General features: G+C 35.9%; 1 pseudogene; it reads right to left on the bottom strand.

Annotated features, from left to right (window-relative positions):
• Positions 1–2781: 2781 nt before the first annotated feature.
• Positions 2782–3712, bottom strand: LOC140533894 (complex III assembly factor LYRM7 pseudogene; annotated as a pseudogene).
• Between the last annotated feature and the right edge of the window lie 5280 nt (positions 3713–8992).

Raw genomic sequence — 8992 nt, 5'->3', positions numbered from 1 at the left:
GTTCCAAAGTTTTTTCTTTCTCCATCTTCTCCTCTCTCTCTAAGATGGCGTCTTATCTGATATAAGCCACAATGATGTACAATGTACATGTACAATGATATTAAACATATTTTCACATTAATCATGTTGTAAAGGAAGAATCAAGATGAAAGAGAAAACTATTAGAAATAAATAGAAAAAAACAAAAAAAAAGGAGAAAATACTTTGCTTCAATGTGGATTCAGATTCCATAGTTCTTTCTGTGGATGTGGATAGTATTTTTCATCATAAGTCTTTTGGAATTGTTCAAACACAAGAGTCAAGAAAAACATGAGTGAGTGAATATAATGTTCTAAACAAAGATAAAATTTCTATTCTTAGCTAGACGTTGATGTGTTTTCCATCAGAACTCTGTCATCATCAGGGATCATGCAGCCTAATTAGACAAAGTCTGGGAGTGGTTTTGTTATGTCTTGAGGATCTTAAGAGAAATGGAAACTATTGGAAAGAGGAATAATCTGCAAGGAGATGGGAAAAGATGGTTAGAGGAAATTATCTCACATAATCAGTATGTACAAAAAGACAAAAAAGGATGAGAGCATTTGGCAGAAGAACTTGTTATGTTTTATAATTAAGGTTTATGAGAAGAAAACTAAACATGGAGGAAGGAGTGAGAGGAGAGAGTATGAAGTCCATTTTTAGGAGTGCATCCTTAGTTCATTCAAATGAACTCCATTCTTAGAAATGAAAAGACAGTTGAAGTACATGCAAATTTTCAATACATCTAACTCAACAGGAAAATAAGCAAGAATAAGGAAGGGGAAGTAGTTGAGGATAGTGAAAATAGTCACATGTAAACTTCTTGATCCTGAAGGGATGATTAAAAGTAGAGAGAGAGAGAAAAGAACTGAAATACAAAGGAGACGGTGACATCTCCTCTTAGACAATTGGGAAATGGCTGAACTATTGCAGTGTATTGATTTAATGGAATATTGTTATACAATAAATTATGAAAGAGATGAGTTTAGAGGATTCTTGATAATATGAACTGATACAGGAGGAAATGAGTAAAACCAGGAGAATAATTTCTTTAAGTTATATTTTATGCTTTTCAATCATCAAAAATTAGCCTTTTCTCTCTCCAAGCCTAACCCCTCTATTTGATATCAAAAGAAAAATGAAATCCCTGTTACAAACATGTAAATCAAGCAAAGCAAATTTCTGCATTGGCCATGTTCATTTTTTTCTTGTTATATACTTTGAATCTCCTCCCTATCAGGAGGTGGGCAGCATGTTTCATCATTAATTCTCTGAAATTGTGGTTGGTCATTATGATCAGAGTTTCTAATTCTTTCAGAGTACTATATTATTGTTAATATATAAATTGTTCTAGTTCTGTTCATTTGTCTCTGCATCAGTTCCTATAAGTCTTCCCAGGTTTCTCTGAAACTGCAGCCTTCATCATTTTATTTTTTGCCACACAATAGTATTTCCTCACATTTACATAGTAGAACTTGTACATTCTCCAATTTATGGACACCTCTCAGATTCCCATTGTTCATCACCTCAAAAGAAGATATAAATATTTTTGTACATTCTGAGAATTTGTTTTATGTTGGACTAATCTCTCCCTTAATCTACCCATTCTCTTATTTCCCCTTCTACTTTTCCCTTCCATTTCCCTACTGAGTTAAATTTATTGCTATAACCAAACAAATGTGTGTGTCTACTTGCTCACCTTGATTAGGAAATAATTTCCCCTAAACTCTATCTCTTCTCTACCTCCTTCTCCCCAGCCCTATAATCCAAGACAGAGGTTAGATAGCGTAAAAGAAGTGATAGAATAAGAGGGCAAGTAACTTTAGAGAAGAAGACAATGCAGAGTTTAACTAGTTTGTGAAGGGAACTGTATGGGGAAGGGAGGAGAGTGTAACCTGTTCAAAGGATGGGATAGGAAAAAACTGAGGAGGTAAGGAATTAGAGGTCATAGTGAGGGTAAAGAACAAGTTTTGGGTTTGCAAGCCATGAGGAGAGATGCAAGGACAACAGATCAGTCAAATAGGGGTAAACAGAAGTTGGTGATGAAAAGGTCATGAGACACAAAAGTATTCAGTTGTAAGTGACCATTGCTGTTACTGTTTACAATTCCATTTTACCCAACTGCTCCATGTCATGTCTGATAATCTGTGCCTTTACTAAAGTCAATCAAGATTACAGAATTGTCCTCTTTCAGTACATTGATAATGAGTGTTTCCAGGTCTTCACAAATTTTTTTTTTTTTTTACCTCATCAAGGTTCATCATAGTAGGAGCATAAGGACTGATGGGGGCATGGTACTTTCCTGCAAGTGGCAATTCCATTTTCATAGAGCTGTAGTTTACTCCTGCTGAGAGGTCTGTTCACTAGATTACTTTTTATTGTGAAACCCACACAAGTTTCAAAGTATTAATCATGGTAACCACTCCAGAAAAATGTGTAGCAAGCTCCCTCTCTGGTAAGATGACCTTCATTTGCCAGCCTTATTTCAGTCAGGGTTGTTATTTGAATGGGATCCTGCTGAGTTCTCTCACAACTGCAGCTATTCTTTCAGTTCTGTTGGATTTCACATTCTTCATAAGCATGTGCACATTCCAGGTGACAATGGTTAGTGAAATCATCTTTACAAAAGTTTTTGTACATTGTTTTTGGGGTAAGCAGGCCAGGGTTAGGTTAGATGAAGCAGACAGTTTTTTTTTTTTTCCTGGAACACTAAAATTTCTGATTATATTTAACACTTTAAGGAGCATGCAATTCAAGCCAGAATTTAAAAGAAAATAAGTCAGTGTGTTAACACACTTCATTTTCTCAATTAATACACAGTAAAATCACAAAAATTGAAATTCACAATATACCAGAGCATAACTTAAAGACAAAACATGGACCGATTTCCTATGAAAAAGAACCATCTTATCAAATATTCTCCAGAAACATTCAACGTCACAATGAGCTTTTCCAAATGATGTGCTTCCAATATAAAATGCATAGTGACATATTCCGTTGTACAATTAGCTATTCCCAATGATGCCCTTCCCCGTACAATGTAATCAAGATACACATTCTACTTGTTTTTTTGGTTGCAGTTACAAAGAGCATCATTATTTTTTTCAGTCACTTAAAATAATTTAAAAATTAACATGCTATAAATTGTTTGTCCAAGAAGACTCATGGCTTCTGGGCAGGTGCATCACGGTAAGGAGTATTTTCTGTAAGAAGGTCTTTCCTAGGAATTAACTTCAAAGTGTTGTGATCTGCGTGAATGCCCTGAATAACAGATTTCCTGAGAATTAATTCAACATCAGAACCTATCTTGATCAGCTTTTCTATTTCCTCCGGTGAAGTCTCACTTTTATTCTTTTTGAATTCTTCGTTGATCTTTTTTCTTGCTGCTTCCAGGGCTTTGGTGTCGTTTTTGAAGACTTGCTGTCTAGTCCTGTGCAAGATTTTAAACAGCCGTAAGGCCTTGGCGGAGTCCACCATGTCGGCAGTCTGGTGTTCTGGGGTTCCGTCGGGCTCCCAGGGCTGGCCACCTCCTCACCCCAGCCTTTCTCTGCCCGGTCACATTCCCCCCCGCAGCTCCCTTCCGCTCCCCACTCTGGCTTCAACCATTCCCGCGTCGGGCAGCAGGAGGGGCCGGCGAGCTTGGCCTGACTAGGCAGAGGAGACACCGGGAGGCCACACGTCCTCCTCCTCCTCCTCCGCGAGCCGCCGGCGAAGCAGACAGTTTTTAGGGCACCTTTTCTAACTACTTTCTCATGCCAGGAGGTGAGAAGTATGGTCCTTTAAAAAGTCTGCTCAGACACTCATGGGCTTCTTAAATCTCACTGCTGCTTCAGTTCATTGAGAAAACAACTCTTTGCCCTGTGACTACAATGCCCAATGAAGCCTGCTCCTTCAGTACTTGACTTGCCACAGGACTTTGAGGGAAGTAAAAGCGGTAAAAGGGTATGGGTGATGCCCATTGACTTGTGCATCAGTTGAATTTAAGTAAGGAGAGTTGCTGAAGTCCTGGCCTCACTCTCTGTTTCAGAGTCACCAGAGTCCAGTGACAAGACAAAAGTCAAGGAAACTGATGAGGGCATCTTTGATGTCTAACCATGCTCTAAGCACTCCATAGATCCTGCCTCTGCCACCTTCATGACCAGTTGGAACAAATTATTCACATCTGCTTCGTATGACTATGCATATGTAACCTATATCAAATTTCTTGTCTTCTCAATGGGAATAGGGACAGAGGAAGAGAATTTGGAACTCAAAATTTGTTAAAAAGAAATCAAGAAGAAAAGAGAGAAAGAATGTCAAAAGTGCTTTTTTTAAAATATAGTTGAGGGGGAAACAAAATTTTAACTTGATAAAAGAAATACTAGCTATAGCAATAAAACAAGAAAAAGACATTGAGGAATAAGAATGAGCAACTAGAAACATGGCATCACATGAAACATCATATCACACATGATATGATGGTGTACTTAGAGAACTCTAGATAATCAACTAAAAATGAATTGAAACTATTAGCAACATTAACAAAGTTGCAGAATATAAAATAAACACACATAAATCAACAGTATCTCTATATATTATAAATAAGACCCCATAAAGAATAGAGAAATTCCATTTAATGTAACTGCAAACCATATAAAATACTTGGCAATCTACTTTTCAAGATACATTATTAATTTCATGAACATAATTTCACACAAATAAAGACAGATCTAAATAATTGGAGAAACTGTTTTTGCTCATGAATAGGCTAAACAAAAATAATAAAAGTTACAATTCTACCGAAATTAATTTATTTATTCAATGCCATATCAATAAAACTACCAAAAAGTATTTTATAGAGCTAGAAAAAATGATAAAATTCATCTGAAAGAACAAGTAGTCTGGCAGAAACTAGGCATAGATCAATATCTCACATCACACACCAAGATAAGATCAGAATGGATGCATGATTTAGAGCTGAAGGGTGATATCATGAGCAAATTAAGGAAACATGGGAAAAATTACTTGCAAAAGCTATGGACAAGAGAAGAGTTTATGACCAAACAAGAGACAAAGGTTATTATGGCATACAAAATTAATACATGAAATTAAAATGTTTTTGCACAAACAATACCAATGCAGCCAAAATTAGAAGGAAAGCAGGAAACTGGGATTGGAGGTGGGGGATTTACAGCAAGTTTCAATGATAATGTCTTCATTTCTAAAATATATGGTGAACTGAGCTAAATTTAGAGAAATAAGGACCATTTTCCAATTGACAAATGGTCAAAGAGTACAAACAGGCAATTTTCAGAAGAAGAAATTAAAGCTATCCATAATAATTTTTTTTAATTCTAAATTTCAAATCAGTGAAATGCAAACTGAAACAACTCTGAGGTACCACCTCTTACCAATCAGATTGGCTAACATGACAGAAAAGGAAAATGACAAATCCTGGTGAGTATGTGGAAAAAAGTGACACTGATGCACTGATAGTAGAATTATGAACTGGTCCAGCCACTCTACAGAAAAATTTGGAAATATATTCAAAGGGTATGAAACTGTACATACCTTTTGATACAGCAATATCACTACTATGTCTATGCTCCAAAGATATCAAAGAGAAAAGAAAAGGACATACATGCACAAAAATATTTATAGTAGTTCTTTTTATCATGGTAAAGAATTGGAAATTGAGGGAATGTCCACCAACTGGGAATGGCTGAGCAAGTTGTGGTGTATGGTGGTGATGGAATATTATTGTTCTGTATGAAATGACAAAGAGGATAATTTCAGAAAATTTTCAGAAGACTTATATGAACTGATGCCAAAGGAAATGAACAGAACCAGGAGAACACTGGACACAGTAATGGCACATTGTAATGATGATCATCTGTAAAAGATTCAACTACTCTTATCAAGATACTGATCCAGGGCAGTTCCAAAGGATTCATGATGAAAAATGCTATCCTCTTCCAGATAGAGAACTGATGAAATCTGAATGCAAATTGAATCATTTTTTTCCTTTTTAATTTTTCTTCCTTTTTTTCTAACATGATTACTATGGAAATATGTTGTGCTTTACTTCACATGTTTAATAAAAATCTTATTGCTTGCCTTCTCAATAGTTTGGGGAAGGACATTCTTGCTCTTTGTCAACCTTGTAAAATTTCCTCTTTGTACATAATGTTAGACTTTTAGTTTCAGATGGATTTTTGTTATCAGGACATGTCTTTCATTATTTTTGTCATCTTTTTTTGGTCTTTCTGGTAGAACAATAATTGTTTGGTTGTCTCTATACATCCTGTCTTTGAGATCAATATGTTTGGTTTACATAATAAGCATATTTTATTTTAATGTTACTGATTTGTTGGTTGTTGGGTTTCTTTTGCTTCTCTTGTTCTAGATTATCCTTCACTTTTGTGTATTTGCATTCCAAATCTATTGTTCTCTCATTGTTCCTTGGTTGAGGCTTGCGGTTAGAGATTATGGTTTTTCTATTCTACCCATTATTTTTTCTGTTCAGGCCACAAATCTTGTTCTGAAAATGCTCACTTTTTTTTTCAAACCACTCAGGAACAGTAGTATTATGGTTCCATATCCTTCTCAAAATCCAGAGGTTCCTATCTTATCATGTATTGAATCATTTTTTCCTTTGTTTTTATTGTATTCATTCAAAAATGTCTGAATTCATTTATTAAAGCTGGAAGCTATATTTCCTTCTGTTATTACTGGGATTTTCCCCTGTCAATTTATCTATTTATGTTCAAAACCTTTGAGGTTTTTTTTGTGCCTGAAATCTTTGACAATTTTAGTGTTTTTCCTCCTCATTTTCCTTATCATTCACTTTGTGACTTCCTTCCTTCTGTGTTTTGTCAGGGACTGGGTCTCAAAGCTCTTAGCCTCTTCCGCATTAAGCAATTCATGGTTCACATAACTAGATCTCTGCCCCAACTGATTTTGAGAAAATCAGAACTGGCCCCAACTGTATGTTGTCTTCTTCTCCTCAGGTCTGGTGATGTGCTACACAGCCCCAATGTAGGGGCAGAAAGAGAGGCACAGAGTGAGAGAGAGGGAAAGAGAAAGAGAGGGAGAGAGAGAGAGAGAGTCATTGTTCTTGTCCTACTTCCTATCCTATTTTCACCATCCTCTCTTTGGCCTATCATTGGCAGCTTGGAGCTTTGCATATCTGTCTATCACTGACAGTTCAGAGTTTTACAGTGGTACAGCTGCTGGGTCCCAGCTAGCTTTTGCTCCGGAAGGGATATGGCCATGGTGTCTATCTATCTATTGTATCTTAGGCAAATTTCTACATGAGGAGTCAGTCCATGGCAATAGAAAGAGGGAAAGAGTGAATTTTGTTGTAAACCTGTGCTGTATCATTAAGTCTACTAGTGCAGCCTTGCTGCTTGTAGCAAAAGATGTGAGGGACAGTATTAACTGAGCTCCAGGTCAGTGAGCATCAGTTCATGGTTTGACCATGGATTTTTTTTATCACATTAGGGATTCTGGGTGTACTATATCATGGAGACAGCTGGAGTTTCTTTATCTTTGGCACATAAGTGGTCACAATCAAAGAAAATGTTCAGTTGCTTGTCGCTCAAATGACTGGGAAGTTCCCCTCATGTGTTCTAATGATGCTTGTATTTATATTTTTGCCCCATTTCTTTAAAAAAGCAACCTCTAAGATAAAAAAGAGAAAAAAAGGAAAAGCACCCATATATGCAAAAATATTTATAGCAGCTTTTTCTGGTATAAAAGAATTGGGAATTGAGGGAATGCCTATCAATTGAGGGATGGCTGAATAAATTGTGATACAAGATTGTAATGGAATACTATTGTGCTATAAGAAGTGAAAAGCAGGATGGTTTCAGAAAAACCTGGGAAGATTTCCAGGAGAACACTGTACAAAGTAACAGCAATATTGTAACAATGACCAATTGTGAAAGATTTAGTTGGCTACTCTGATCAATACAATGATCCAAGGCAATTCCAAAGGACTTGTGAAGAAAAATGCTGTCTCTATCTAGAGAGAACTGATGAACTCTGAATGCACACTTTTTCCCTTTATTCTTCTTGCTTTTTTATAATGTCTAATATTGAAATGTGTTTTGCATGACTTCCTATGTATAATTGCTATAATATTGCTCACCTCAGGAGGTAGAGAAGAGGTACAATGGAGGGAGAAAATTGAAAACTCAAAATTTTTAAAAATAAATGTTAAAATAAAGCATAATTATTTTAAATCCTCTAAACAAGAAGTATTTTCATTGTTTATTTAGCAATTTAATAGCTTTTCTTATTTTTTTGTTTGCTGTGCTTGTAAGTCACATGTTCTCATGTCTACTTTTAAAAGTTTCTTGTAGGAATACCTTAAATGCTTCTCTTTCTTTGACTATCTATATTTTTATTGATGATTAGCAAAAGGCTTGCATAGCACACTATTTGGGATTGCCACTTAAGTTTTTTTGCTGTATTGATTTTCTTTGTTCAGTTTTATATAATCTATTCCTAATGTCGTCAAGGATCACAAAAAAGCCTAGTGTTGGTTTTGTTCTGTTTAGATGATCTTAAGAGAAGAAGGATAATAAAGGGACACGGCAATATGCTGAGGAGGAAAGGCAGATGAAAAGGAGAGATCTCACTATCTTATGTAATTGTTCTGCATGAAGAAATGGTTTGTGTGAGGAAAGGGTATGCCGTGAACTTCACTTTCTTGTGAACCACATAAAGTAATGTTGGACACAAATACACAAATAGATACACAGGAAGACATTAATTGCAACAAGGAACTAGACAGAAACAGAGAAAAGGGAGAACATTTTTTAGAGATAGTACATGTCTGATAGGTGAGGAAGAAGGGATTGAAAAAGGAAAAAACAAAAGAATTAAAAATCTATAGTGGGGGAGGGTGGTCAATTGGAAAAGAAGAGAAGCAATGGAACAGAAACAGATCTCCTCACAAGTATTAGGTGAGTTTTTTCTTTCACTTTCT

Source organism: Notamacropus eugenii, chromosome 3, assembly GCF_028372415.1.
Source record: "Notamacropus eugenii isolate mMacEug1 chromosome 3, mMacEug1.pri_v2, whole genome shotgun sequence".
In the NCBI taxonomy this organism is placed as follows: domain Eukaryota; kingdom Metazoa; phylum Chordata; class Mammalia; order Diprotodontia; family Macropodidae; genus Notamacropus; species Notamacropus eugenii.
This window is presented reverse-complemented; position numbering and strand designations above follow the sequence as displayed.